Source organism: Eschrichtius robustus, chromosome 12 (genome assembly GCF_028021215.1).
Source record: "Eschrichtius robustus isolate mEscRob2 chromosome 12, mEscRob2.pri, whole genome shotgun sequence".
Classification (NCBI taxonomy): Eukaryota; Metazoa; Chordata; class Mammalia; order Artiodactyla; family Eschrichtiidae; genus Eschrichtius; species Eschrichtius robustus.
In genome coordinates this window covers 86,973,137-86,988,357 of record NC_090835.1, presented here as the reverse complement: position 1 = coordinate 86,988,357, position 15,221 = coordinate 86,973,137, and the positions used below count along the sequence as shown (strand labels likewise).

General features: G+C 40.3%; 2 non-coding genes across 2 annotated transcripts; both read left to right on the top strand.

The window, feature by feature from the left end:
* The first annotated feature begins 2,876 nt into the window (after positions 1-2,876).
* Positions 2,877-2,984, top strand: TRNAL-CAA (transfer RNA leucine (anticodon CAA)). Its single transcript has 2 exons — positions 2,877-2,914; positions 2,939-2,984. It is a non-coding gene; the product is annotated as a tRNA-Leu (tRNA).
* Positions 2,985-10,445: 7,461 nt separating this feature from the next.
* On the top strand, positions 10,446-10,518 carry TRNAT-CGU (transfer RNA threonine (anticodon CGU)). Its single transcript has one exon. It is a non-coding gene; the product is annotated as a tRNA-Thr (tRNA).
* The last annotated feature ends 4,703 nt before the right edge of the window (positions 10,519-15,221 follow it).

Here is a 15,221-nt window from a genome sequence, read left to right as displayed (position 1 = left end):
GAGGCTACTGTTCCAAGATGCTTCAAGTAATATAACTTAGACTTGCAGATACTAATTCCACATTATATGTTTATTTCAGAAACTGTTCTCTTTTCAAGCCAATTTCTAACCTATTTTGAGTAAGTGGAACTCAGTTGCAGAAGTCTTTATTCCATTGATTTCTAGCTTATGAGAAAATTCCATGACTTTGTGCAAATAACTGCCATCACAGACTATCTTCTTTATGGCCTAAGCTGTCCCAGTCTCTCTTTTCAGGAGCTCTTAAAACAACCTCTTTCAAGTGCACACATACCGTTTGTGGAAAATGTATTTTTATTGCTTTTTCCCCTAAAAGATAGCCTTACAAGAGAAAGTTTCAAAAAGTTCCCAGAAGGGATTAATATGGAGTTAATCAAACTGTGGAATCTCTAATGTGGAGTCTTTATTTCTCTGGTTTGCCAGATTTTGACCATTTCGATTGAGCTGCACATTGTATTGGGCTTGGGAAACAAAATTCACTTGCCTTCTGGAGACCCTGCTGAGTTTGAATTCCCTTCACGCTACATACACCTGATATTTTAAATAATCAAGTGGGGAGGGATAGAAGAAAGATTGGAAACAAAAGCAGGATAATACATTTGTTTTTATTCATCTTGGAAACACAAGAGTCCATTAGAAAGCATGTAAACTAAGGAAAGTATAAAAGATTTTAAAATGTTCCACCTGACTACAGCACTGTAATTAAATATATACCCTCTCAGTTTTACAAATAGGTAAACTAAGACGAGAGTCAGAACTCAGGGACCTGATCAAACATGTCTCCATTTCCACTAACACTCTCCTAATTAGCTTACTGTTAGACGACTTATATAAATTGTCATATGTGTCAGGAAAATGTGTCAAAGATTTTAAAATGAACAACAGAATTTACTGGGTCCTTGCGTTAGTGAAGTATAGAGCATTAGTCTAGTAGACCACGTAGGAATTATCTGATTTTATAGGCGTGTGCGTCTCTGACTGACTTTCTATTTACTAGGCTATTCTGGAATTCTATGGTGGGAGAAGTTAACTCACAGAAAATTGATAATAATGCAAATGGCTCTTGTTTACATCAATGCAAAGGACTTTGCTCAGTTGAGATACAATTTTACCCAATAGAAGAAATAAGTCCAATCTTAAGTTTTATTGCCCTACAGAATATTAACCAATTTTGCATCTGTTAGCACATTTATTTCACCCTTTCAGATTGTGTGTTGTCTGTTCTTCATATTCTCCTTTGAAGCAGTTTTAACAGCTTACTCATTGATTAGTGAGATATATGAAATCTTTGACACTGTGTTCGTATTATATTTGTTTGAAAGTCAAGTTTTCAGCTTTTCATTGAATGATAACACCAATATGTTTGGGGAGTTCAAAAGAGGGAGAGAGAACTCCTGCCTGGAATGTCGAGGGCTGAATGACAGAGCACATGACCAAGGGGAAGGGGGAGCTGTTACGTTTGAAAGATTATTAATTGGCAGAAAAGGAGAACCCAGAGCACATTTTCTAAGTGTTTGGAAGGTAGGACACCATAGTTCAGAAAGGGCAGTGGAGCAGGGAATTTGGGTTGTCGCAAAACCGTATAAATGCCAGAGGTTGTAAATAGAACCTCGAAGGTGAATGGTCTCTTCAGCGACTGCTCTTTGTCACATGGCTTGCTAGGGAAAGTACCTACATAAATTCTTTTTAATCTCTCAAGAATCTTGAGGTAGGGATTTCCCTCTAAATTTACAGATGAAGGAAGTGTTCACAGATGGTCACAATAATATAAAATATCACACATCACAGTTTTGTAAGTGATGAAGCTTGAATTCAAACATACGTATCTGATTCAAGATCCTCATGTTTTCTACTCTTCCTGCATTGCCTTTAAAACTGTATTTTAGGTTCTCTGCATGAAGACCAAAAACGAAGCAAAAGAAAACAACTCACCCCTAATCATTGTGCACACAAAATTGGATCTTTCAATAGCTGTTTTGCCAGTTCATACATATGTGTTTGGGTTGTTTTCTGTAGGAAATGAAAAGTTTCTGAAGGCTATTGATTTGGGAGACTAACTAAAGACTACTATGCGACAGAATGGAAAGAAAACATTGGATGAACCTCTCTCTTTAACCAAAGCAGGAGGGATTTTAACAACAACAAAAACATTTTTTTAAAACTCAGTAGAGATTTTAAACCAAGACCAAGACCTAATTTCAGTCCTCCATGCTCTATACTTCTCTTATTATGTGTCCTATAATAAACCACATCCTGCCTCTTCACTTCCCATCCCTTCTTTCACGCAGGTGGAAAGAATGGAAGAGGGAAGATAAGTTAGAGGGAGAGAAAAATGGCAACGGAAGGAAAGGGAGGAGAGAAGAGGAGAGAGGAGAAGGGAGTGGACCCCTTGTAGGAACCGTTAAGATGCTGGAAATACTACTGTACAGGGAATCTTTAAGTCCCACTCACAGGCCCAGTCTCCACTAATAAAAACTTGTTAAGATAAAATACTGTGAGATACTGTGAGCACCGGGGAAAGCTCCTGAAAGACGGTAGTTGCAACATGGGCCGATAAAATCTATATCCCAAGTCCCCTACTCCTTAAGGTCGGTCTTGTAACCGTGGTCAGCAGGGGTGGAGTGGGAGAGAGACTCAAAGTAGGTGTGATGTGGGCTCCCGGTCTTCAGAGCAGTATCAGTTCTGTCGCCCAGCGCACGTCTTCACCGTAAAACTCCTCCTTTCCTGTCTTTCGGTTTTGCAGATAGTGCTTGGTTTGCTCCTGTAATTTCTAAAAATGACTGGTTCCTCTCCTTCCTGGATGGAACAGTTTTCAATCATGGACAGAATTGCTACCGCTGAGGTTTTGCTGTTGTCGTGTCAGGATGGCCGAGTGGTCTAAGGCGCCAGACTCAAGCTTCTGTCTTCCCTGTCTCGGGGCTTCTGGTCTCCGCATGGAGGCGTGGGTTCGAATCCCACTTCTGACAAGACTCAGTTTTGTTTTCGGCAGGCACACTCACCTTTCAGCCTTCAAAAAATCTCACTCTTGCCCTTCCACCTTGGTTCCCCCGGCACTTGAGCGTCATCCTCGCTTATTCCGTAGTTCGGCCCATTCTGCCTCTAAAGACACCCCGCCAACAGCATCTCTCGAACCTCCAGTCAAGCCTTTGACAAATGAAAATTCCCAATTAGAGAACCTGGAGTATTCCCACAGCCAAGTGGGCACATTTAAAAAATCTTAGCGCCACCGATGATGACCTTCTCTTCCCGAGAGAAGCCAGCAGTGGATTTCCAGCAGAAGGTCGTGCCTTGCTTTGTCAGGCTGTTGATCTTAACGAAACCCAGGAACTTGACTCAAAAACAAACAAAACAAAACAAAAATACAAAGTAACCAGGAAGATCTCCCTTTCCCGGAGAGATCCACTTGCTGTGGGCAGGAGGAAAACGTTATACTGTCTGCCTCGCTGTTGGCAAATCAAAGGCCAGTCTCCTGCATGACCACACCAGCCAGAAGGACCCAGACTTTTTTTAGTGGTAGCTCAGCTCAAGGGTCTCCCACACAAAGTCTTAGACTTTTCCAGTGGGGAAATTACTGGCAAATTCACAGCTTTTCCCCATAGAGAGGAATTGAAAGAAACAAAATGGAAACAATCATACAATTGTTAAAATCAATTTGCAGCCTTTGTATTTTTGTATTAATGAGAAACATATAGGAAGGACTAAGTATATACAGTTTCTGGTTTTGCCTTTTGCATTTAAAAACAACATCACAATACCTTATTTTACCATCTTCCAAGTTAAATAAGAAATGACACTTTGGGGAAAGTGGCAAGTACTCAGAACATTGTCTCCTAAGTTTTTTTTTTTTTTTTTTTAATCAAGCTCTGTAACAATTTCCTGGCTAGAAGGATCCTCAGAGCTCAGTACTCAGCGTCTTGAGCAGGTGTTGGGTACCTTATAAAGAGAAGTAAACATTGTAAAATTATTTTTATTTTATCAATACTTTTTAGGTTTCTCTGTGTAGTCCAAAATATAGTAGGAATGCTTTGAAATAGAAAATAAAGCCAGTAACAGGAAAATAAACAGTCCCAACTCGAAACAATGGCTGAAAACGATGAAAATGGAGAATGGAGAAAAATAACTTGGAATTTCATGATTGCAGGGGAAATGCAGAGCAGAAAAGTGTGGTGGGTGCTTAGGAATCTGTAGAGTGTAAAAAAGTGGAATTTAATGATGGAAGGGAAAGAGAGGCTTTGGGTTCAAAAGGTAAGTTAATCACACTTGGTTGTCCAGGGCTCATTTGTGTTATTGGTCCATGAAAGGTCATTCTCAGTTCTACTTTGTTTCATGGCCTGTATCCATCCCTTTCCTCTCCCCCCAACATATAGATCCTCTGTAAAGTTTTTAATGTTCTTTAGAAAAGAAACTACCCTCAACACAATGCTGTTGCCTTGTGTGATTTTAATTTTCATTGGCACTGTTCATCCTGATATTTTTTCTTTTACTCAACGCAGTTTGAAAAATCTATTGTCTTGCTACATTTACATCTGCTTTTATGTGCAGCTGCTACATAGTATGAAATTCATGGGTGGCCACTGCTGTACACCTGATGGACATCTAGGTTGCCTCTAACAATCTGGTACTGCAAAATGCTACACTAGGTAAGGCCAAGCATGGAGCTGAGCTGGAATTTCACCGAGATACATTTCTAGGAGAAAAATTGCTGTGTAGTGATTTAAAAGCTATACAGGAAGAAAAACTCATTTAATATCAAAGCTGCAGAAATCTAAGATCTTAATTTTAAGACCAAGATCTTACTTAGCCTATGTAGAACTTCATAGAAGGCATTATTTACTTTATAAAATGAAAGACAAGACAACTAGATCACATCATTCTTAAAAGAAATCTCAAAATGAGCTATTGATTTACTTAATTTTAATAGTATGAGCATTTTTTTGGCTATTGGTAACCAAAAAATGTTTTCAGCAGTGTCATAATCTTGAGGGACTTTCCCTCTTAGACTTTAGAGGTGATATAAGAAGGTGACAAAGGAAACTTTTTGTTAGAACTTTATAACAGATTCCTTTCTGTGTGCAGAAAAGCAGTGAAGGTTTCAGTAATTCTTCCCACAGTAAAAACCCAAGATCCAAGTGTGGATGACTGGTCAGTTGATCCACTAAGGAAAAGACCACAGGTTGTTATGGTATTTTTTTCCTGGGAAGAGGGATCTCACAGAAGGCAGAGCTGGAGGTTGCCTCCATATAGCTCTGAAAGTATCCTAATATTCTCAAACTGGGGAATTCTCATTTTCGAGTGTCCTTCAGGGCGGGAAATATTTGCGGTGTTGAGGGTTGAGTTATTACGAGCTATCCAAGGTGAAACTTTTGACATGAACGTGGCAAGTGAAACAAAATAAGGATGTGTCAGAAACGGGATTTGAATCCACGCCTCCGTTCGGACACCAGCAGCCCCAACGATGAGAAGCAGAAGCCTGAGTGTGGCGCCTTAGACCACTCGGCCACCCTTGCACGTTAATCTGTTTGAGAGTGTTATACTGTAGACTCTGAGGGGTTAGCGCCTAGCTGAGTCCCAGAAGAAAGTTTCTGAAGTTTGTCGGACTACGAGTTCTGAGTTCAGAGACTGCGAAGCAGAGAGGTAGGAGAGTACGAGCGTTAGTACGGACCTGAATAATTCTTTCTGCCTTGGAGACGGGGTGGCAGGGTATTGAGCGACACTCCCTCCTCGCCCCTCCCCCTTCCCCAGCCCAGTCCCCTGCCTTCCGCTCCGCCGCCAGCCAGACCAGGGTCCCGCGCCTCACACAAATCTCCTCCTACGGCCCCGACCCCCACATGTGATCTGGACCCCAGGTCACTGTGTCCTTTGCGGTTCAAACCTTTATCCAGCAGGTCCAGTTCGATGCTGCCCCAGGATCGGTGGAAACTTTAAGTGAATAAATGGTCAACCCCATTGCTGTGGACAAGAGAGGGTCAGTCCCCTTGTTCTCAACCCATCCAAACTGTGATTTTATCTCCTGAAGCCATACTTACATCATTCATTCCACCCATCACCGTCTTCTGACCTGCAGGGTCGCTTGTGCTCTACAGTAATAATCCTGCCATTCTTCTCTCTGGAGCTCTCAGATGCTTTCCAGTAAATATTACCCATCTTGGGTGACCGCAGCTATTCTGAAACATAATGTTTACCTTTTATGACTGAAAAAAATATGTTTAAGTGACTGAAAATGAAATAGCCAAAGGGGAGGGGGAACAAAAAGGAAAAAAAAAGAGAAGAAATATCTTTGTTGCAATGATTATTCTAGGATTAAAGGAGAGAAGAAATTTAAAATTCCGATAACTAGGAATATCACCAAGTTTCTATAATTAGGCTGTAAAGTCTAAATCTATAGGACACTTAAATTTGAGAGCTATCACTTTTTAATTTGTAATTACCTCATCTATTACCCTAAAACTAAATGGGAAGCATCTCTTTTTAAAAAATAAGTTTATTGTTTGTAGATTTTACTCTTTTTATTGTGACTATTTTTTCACTATACGAACAGTACAATTACAAAGTATGCAAAATTGACAGTTTATATTTTAATATATACATATGTTGAATTTTTGCACTAATGCTTCCTATACTTTGAAGCATAGGTATATTCCTACACACTCTTGAAATCTATTTATATATTTTTTTGTAGAAATGAAAACGTCTGAATACAGGTTTAAAATATTTGGGATACTTGAAAATGGATATTATCAAAATATAATGTAAACAAGAAATGGTAACTGAAATATGCCATAATTCAATTTTCTTTATAGACTGATTTTTGCAGGGCCCAGCACAGTCAATATTCCATGAACTGCTGGGTAGTATGTTTCCTAGGCACCTGTTTAATATTAATATTAATTTATTTTAATGTCTCAAAATTTTCATTACAAGTCCAGGGGACATTGGATAAGTGAAATCTGAGGAGATAGAGGCTTCTAAGTGGTTAGAGTTCCGTCATAAAAAACCTGTAGTAGATTGTATTTTCCAAAGATGGTCATACAGCTGTATCTCATGCCATGTGTTTTTCTTTGAATACAATTTTGACACATTTCCTTCCAGAGGTTGGGGGGTCTCTGTTCCCTCCCCTTGAATCTGGATAGGCCTGTGACTACGATGGAAGAGATACTCTATCACTTCCAAAGCTAGGTCATAAAAGGTGATAGAAGCTTCCAATAGTTTTCTCTCAAGACATTTGTCCCCAGAACCCAGCCACCACACTGTGAGGAAGCCCCAACAAAGCTGCAGGGAGGGACCACATGGAAAATAACTGAGGCCTCAGCCCACAGCCAGCAGCAGCGGCCATACATTTGAGTAACCCATCCTTCAGATGATTTCCTGCCCCCGGTCTTAGGGTCTTCCACTTGAGTTTCCAGAAATCACAGAGCAGAGGCAAGCCGTCCTCATTGTGCTCTGCCCAAACTCTGTGAAAACCAACAAATCTGTGAGAACGAATAAATGACAGGTGATAAATTAAGCCGTTTAAGTTTTAGTATGATTTGTTACGTGGCAATAGTTAGGTATGGATCAATCTTGGTCCAATGAGGAGAGAGGAACAAATAACTGGGCAGGAAAAGTTGTTTATTTATTTATTTTTCCAGTTTTATTGAGATATATTTGACATATAACATTGTGTAAGTTTAAGGTTTACAACATAATGATTTGACATATGTATATATTGCAAAATGATACCATAATAAGTTTAGTTGACAACTATCAACTCACATAGTTACGTCTTCTCCTTGTGATGAGAACTTTTAAGATCTACTCTCTTAGCAACTTTCAAATATACAATCCAGTGTTGTTAACTACAGTTGTCATGTTGTACATTACATCTCCAGAAAGTATTTCTCTTATAATGAACAGGGAAAGTTTAATACAGAGAATTATTACCTAAAGAAGCGGTTGGAGAAACAAGGAATTGGCTAGTAAAAAAGTAAAGACAACACTGATGAATAAAGGAATAGCAAATATAAGGAGCAGTCACTACCCTTAGGGCTGAAAACACCTTAGGAAGTGCCCCTCACCTACAGCTGAGCCAAAGCACAGAAGGAAGAGCCCTCTACCCTTCACCCCACCCCTAGCTAAGATCCAGACCTCGATGGGGAAGGCATGGGTATGGCTCACTGAAGAGCAGAGAAATTGCTCTCGGGTTGTGCCAGCAGAACTTGCTTGAAATGTGCCCTCTGGAACTTGCTGGAGATCCGTCTTCCAGCGTTTCTTGGAAAGCTCTTCTTGGAGAGGTATCTCACTGAGAGCACTCCCCTACAGAACGCTCAAGGGGGATGCTGGCCAGGGGAAGTTGGTGGCTGCTGGATCCTGAAGCAGGGGAAAGCCATGCCTAGTGTAGGAGCAAGGCCCTGGGGAAGCAGCAGGCCAAGTAGTGCGTGGGAACCAGGATGCAAAACCCGCTTCCTCCTGCAATGATTCTCCACCATCCTCTACCTGCAGAGCTTCAGTGCCGACTGGCAAAAGAAAACTATTTAAAGGATTCATATCCATTTCCACAAGGCAGGCAAAAAGGGTGAATTTGGGACTGAGAGACAATAAATTCATTATGAGTACTGGGTAATGGACACTTTGTTACCTGAAAATGGGAACAAACCCTAAAACATGTGACTCTGGGCCCGGGGAAGCAGACAGAAACCGGAAAGACCTTGAGGAGAAGGTTACTGAAAAGTCCTGAGGACAGTTTCTTCCTGTTGCCCGTCTCGCCGTATTTCATTGAGGTTATACATTACTTTAGGTGCAAGAAAACCAGAGGTGATCACTATACCTAAATACAGGATGAAATCTGAGAAAACTGCAAATCACAGGTTTGTTGGGACTTTATGATCTCTCTTGAGCCTGCATCCCCTTCTTCTCTGATACTCAGGAGATGAGGAGGAGCTTCCGGAGACAGGCCGTTCTGCACGGGCAAGTTTAGGATTTTGGAGAATCTGAACAAACTGGCTCTCCTGGAAAGCAGGAGGCAGACCTTGAGTCCAGAGAAGTTTAGGAAGCCGCTGATGAGTAGTAGTGATAAAATTGACCTCACATTTCTTTCACTCCCCTCACTCTCAACTTCTTTAATACGCCCATTTCTTTTTTTCTTGCGTTTCCCTATTATTTGCATTTATGACACTCCAGGTCACAAGGGCATTGTTTGGCCTGTATATGACTTTGGTGAGTGGGAGGTGAAGTGTGTTGTTTTTTACCCTGGGAGACCTTTTAGAGAGCTGGCTGGCTGGCTTTTCAGAGATTCTGCAGCGTCTCCTCTGGATTATGGGAGAACTGTATTCCAGGCTGGGACAGATGCACAGAGACTGGATTTCCCTCTTCTCCACCAATAAATCTTATTTTGCTGAGTTGTTTTAATGTTACTTGTATTTGTCAGTAGTCGAGGTGTTTTGGTTTTGCTTTTCGTTTGGAATTAAGAGCCATTGTTTCTTTATTAGCCAGCTATCAAATCCTGAAAGTAGACAGGAAAACAGTCCTTGCTTTGTTTCAGGTGCACAGGGCCTCTGACTTGGGACAGGAGACCTAGGATTTGTGGTTGAGTTTTCTTCTTTACCAGCTCTCTGTACATTATGGTTGGTGCTTGTGCAAGCTGCGTCGCTATACAGATTTTTTTTTTTTTTGGTGACCCTCACAGCCCCTTTGCCCGGGTGGAAATTAACAATTTTCTGGTATCTTTGCCACAGCACCTTTGGACAGAACTTTTCTATTTGGATTTCAGCGACGCGCGGTGGAGGAGAAACATGGCCCTTTCTTTACGCCCCGGATTGAGGCTCCAAAAGGTATTCCAGCCTCAAGGACTAGGCTACAAAAGGCAGAGCCTCTCCTCGGCTTCTGTTCCCGGGAGGTCGCTCCATTTCCTTCTTCCTGCTGGCCTCATCATTACCCTCACCCCTCAGTCTCTCTTCTGATAGCTGATATCGGGGAATTTGAGACAGATCTTGCTTGCTTTCCCCCAAGGCTCTAAGAACTGAAGTCTGGAATATCTGGGCTTCAATCGGTGCGAAAGGTACCGCAGAGTAGCGGGCGTGGCTGTAACTAAAATCAAGTGGCCCAGTAGTTCTCACCCCAACCTCCGCATCCTGGCAAATGGGCAAGCTGTTTATTCCCCACTCTCGTCAACGTGCAACCTCGGACCCTCGGCTGCTCTGGATTCAAACAAAAATCTCAGAGGTGATTGAAGGGTCTTGTACTTCCTTTGACAAAAGCGAATCGAACGGGATGTTAAAACTATCAGAGAGTGAGGGAATTTGTTTGACCACAGCCCAGAAAATCGAAAAGGGGATGGGGGCAGAGCGTCAAATTTTCTAGAAACCAATCAAAACAAAACAAAACAACAAAAACCTAAAGATTTCAGCCTATAATCTGCTTTAGGACAAGGCGTGAAAGAGGTCGTCAGGCGAGGCTCCGTAGCTCAGGGGTTAGAGCACTGGTCTCGTAAACCAGGGGTCGTGAGTTCGAATCTCACTGGGGCCTTAAAGGCGTTCGTTTTCCATCTGGAGCAGACCTCAATTAAGAGATGTATTTCTAAGGGGTGAGTTTCGGTTGTCCTTGACACCAAAACCTAGAACTAAAAATCGACCTTTTCAGGTACAAAAGGAATTACATAACAGAAATAAAGCTGCTGTGCCATCTGAATTCTTGATGATACCTGAAATTCAGGTATGAAAACCTCACTCGAAGTGCCACCAATAAAATTAATACCAATATAAGCCAGCTGATAAACTATCAGTAATTTTTATTGGGATTCAATAAATTGCAACGTAGAGTCCTGACTAACTTGGGTGCTATAGGCCTAAAGAGATATTGTAATTATCGATTTTATCATACTTACCTAATGGACTTTAAGCTCCCCTGAAGGCAGGAGTCATATCTTGTTTGACACTGTATCTCAGAGCCTTGCAGAGTGTGGAACCTAGTGGGTGCTCAGTAACTGTTTGTTGAATTAGGCCGAGCTGAAGAAATGTAACCAGAGTGTGGTGAGTTTGCAAACACCTTAGGAGGCATAAAAGTTACCTGAAAACCAAGGAACCAAGGTCAGTTCATAGAGAAGAAAAAAGAAAGTAACACAGTGCTGATGAAGATTCTACCTAAGTAGGAAGCAACTAATCTTCCCGGTCTCAATTTATTATCTCATTATTGGAATTAGCTGTCTGCAAAAGCAAACCACTGATCACTTCTGAATGGCTAACATAAATTGCTAAAATCAAGAATCCAGATCAAAGATTAAAATGATGGAATTTCCATATACCACATTTGTATTAAATAATTAATAATATAATAATACCCAAAAGTCACAGATACATTCCTCAAAAAGTACTTTGGATTCTTGAAACAATCCAACACACTTTACATTGTACCATGTTTGAAAATTTTATTGTAAATTGCTGAAGATGCAGGACAGGCACAGATGGTTCGTTTTTGTTAAAATCAACCAGAGTAGCTGTCTATTTCTTGCAACTGAGGACTCTGGTTGTTGCTCAGTCTTCAGAGTTTTTTATGCTTTTCATAGCTTCATGAATACCACTCTCTCTGCTCGAAATATGCCTCCGTCCCTTCTTCTAGCTAAGTCCTACACATCTTTCAGAATTCAGCTCATGTATCACTTTACCTTCAATCTAGGTGAGAGGTGTCTTTTCATAGCACCATTTGTACACCTTTATTATAGCATATATTGAATAATATCTAGTAAATAATTGAGGTATTTTTTCTCTTTTTCTTCTAAAGTGACACTTATTGATAGTAGAAACCAAGCCTTGTTTAGAGCTGTATCACCACAGCAAGTTGGCATTCAAATATGTATGAATACATTTTTTAAAAATGAATGAGTGAATGCTACATTTCCAAACCTGCATGTACTCTGTAGACAGATGACATTATCAGGAAATTATTTAGCCTGGTGTTAAAAGGAAATAATACGGAAAATTAAAACCATCTTTGTAATAACTTTACAGTGTTAATGTCTATAATATTTGCAGTTTATCCACTGAACTTCAGGGACCTTGATTTTGGCACACACTGGTAAAAAGCTGTTAATTATGTGGCACCGTATTCAGTAATGTTAAAAATGCAACACATGGTTTCCAGTTCCTCAGGTAAAGAGCTTGGAAGTCTCCGCCCTGTCCTAACAACAATTAAAAAGCTGAACAGACTAAAAGCCAACAACTCTTCTTGAATCCTTAAGAGAGAGGAGAATACAGGACAAACCCCTGCTGGCAAGATTGGAGAGACAAACTGGTAAATATGAGTCACAAACCTATCAAGCAGAGACCCATGACCAGAAACTGCCAGGGAACCAGCACTGGGAAGAAAACCTGAACTGTAATTTATGAATTTCTGGAGGCTCAATGTGGAAAACTCTGAGAGTTAAAAACTCCAGGGGAACTCAGTCACAGGGGGACCCTAACAATATTGGGAGATTTACCACCAGGAGTTCAACCAAGTTCTCACAGTAAATATTGGAGAAAATTTTTTTCATAATACTGGCAGAGGAAAAAAAAAAGAAGAACTATTTTGAAATACACCAGAAGACTCTGTCCATCTATAAAAGGCCTGCTCTCAGGAGAAACTAGTTAACCAGAGCCTAACCTGATGGCATATTAGCAGAGCCATATTGACGTTGGGGAGGGGAAATACTCATTTCAGTCAGTTCTAGCCTTCTATATGGGAGAAGGAAAATGCCCAACACCAGCACAGTCTAATCATCCTATCCCATCTAAGGGGGGGGGAGAAAAAAACAGAAATTTTGTGAAGTCCACAGTCCAGATGCATAGACTCACTAAAAGGTCACTGACCAAATCATATGACTACAGAACACTTCCCTGCCCCACACACCTCGCCACCACATTACTAAAGGTCTACTTACAGCAGTCCTTTTTACTCAGCACATTATGTCTGGCTATCAAGAAAAAATTACAAGGCATACCAGAAGGCAAAAACCAAAAACCAAAAACCAAAAAAAGACACTTGAAAAGACAGAGCAAGCATCATAGCAGGGATGTTGGAATGATCAGACCAGGAATGCAAAACAACTATGATTAATATTCTAAGGGGACTAATGCATAAAGTAAACAGCATGCAAGAACAGAAGGACAATGTAAGCAAAGAGATGGAAATTGAAAGAAAGAAAGAAAGAAAGAGAAAGAGAGAGAGAAAAGGAGAGAGGGAGGGAGAAAGGAAGGAAGGAAGGAAGGAAGAAGAGAAATGCTAGAGACCAAAAAACACTATTATGGAAATAGAGAATGCCTTTGATGGCTTTTAAGTAGACTGCACACAGCTGAGGAAAGAATCTCTGAGCTAGAGGATATATCAATAGAAACCTCAAAAACTGAAAGAGCAAAGAGAATAAAGGCTGAATAAAACAGAACACAGTATTCAAGGACTGTAGGACAACCAGAAAATGTGTAACATAGAAGTAATGGCAATACCAGAAAGAGAAGAGAAAAAGAAACAGAGGAAATGTTTGAAACAATAATGACTGAGGCTTTCCCTAAAATTAATGTCAGACACCAAACCACACGTTGAGGAAGCTCAGAGAACACCAAGAAGAATACATAACAAGGAGACTACAAGTAGGTATATCATTTTTAAACTACAGAAAAATCAAAGATAAAGAAAAAGTCCTGAAAGAAGCCAGAGGATAAAACACCTTACCCATAGAGGAACAGAGATAAGAATTACATCCAACTTCTCCTCAGAAACCATGCAAGCAAGAAGAGAGTGAAGTGAAATATATAAAGTGTTGAGAGAAAAAAACCCACCAACCCAGAATTCTGTACCCTGCAAAATTATCCTTCAGAAGCAAGCAAGAAAGAAAGACTTTCTGGATTTCCCTGATGATGCAGCAGTTAAGAATCCGCCTGCCCATCCAGGCGACACAGGTTTGAGCCCTGGTCCGGGAAGATCCCACATACCGCGGAGCAACTAAGCCCGTGAGCCACAACTACTGAGTCTGCACTCTAGAGCCTGCGAGCCACAACTACTGAGCCCACGTGCCACAACTACTGAAGCCCGCGTGCCTAGAGCCTGTGCTCCACAACAAGAGAAGCCACCACAATGAGAAGCCCGCGCACCACAGCGAAGAGTAGCCCGCACTCGCCACAACTAGAGAAAGCTCACGTGCAGCAACAAAGACCCAATACAGCCAATAAATTTAAAAAAAAAAAAAAAAAGAAAGACTTTCTAAGACCAACAAAATTTAAAGGGATTTGTTGCTAGTAGACTTGCCTTGAAAAAAAATGCTAAAAGAACTTCTTAAGAGAGAAGGAAAAAATATAGGTCAGAAACTCAGGTCTACATAGACAAAGAAAGAGCACTGAAGAAGGAATATGTGAAGGTAAAATAAAACCCTGTTTTTTTCTTATTCTTAATTGATCTGCCATATAACAGTTTGTTCAAAATAGTAGTGTAAACAAAGTATTTGCTCATGTATGCTTATTTGTATATCATATGTATATGTATATATATTTGCTTATGTATGTTTACATATATGTGACATGAATGACAGCAATGATACAAGGTACAGGAGAGACGAATTGGGATTATTTTGTTATTATATGGTACTCACACTATTCATGACGTGGTATAGTGTTATTTGAAAGTAGACTTGGATTAGCTGCAAATGTATATTGCAAACTCTAGGGCAACCACTAAAAAAAGTAATAGAAGTATAACTGATATGCTAAGACAGGAGAGAAAATAGAATCATATAAATGCTCAATTAAAACCTCAAAAGGCAGAAGAAGTGTAAGATGACAAAAGTAGGAAAAAAGAACAAGGGCAACAAATAGAAAGCAATAATGAATTAGTAAATATTAATCTAACTATATCAATAATCACTCTGAATATGAATGGTCTAAATACCCCAATTAAAAGATGGAGCTATTATCAAAAAGACAAGAAATTACAAATGTTGGTGAAGATGTGATAAAAAGGGAACCCTTCTGCACTCTTGGTGGAAATGTAAATTGGTGTAGTCACTATGGAAAACAGCATGGAGTCTTCTTAAAAAATTAAAAATAGAACTACCATATGATCCAGCAATTTCACTTCTGGTATTTATCTGGAGCTTGAAGGAAACGTCCACTTTGATGAACTAGACCAAGCTGACCCAGAGAAAGGGATCCAGAGAAATAAATACTCCAACCTCTCTGTCTTCTCTCATTCTGGTTTCCTGTTAG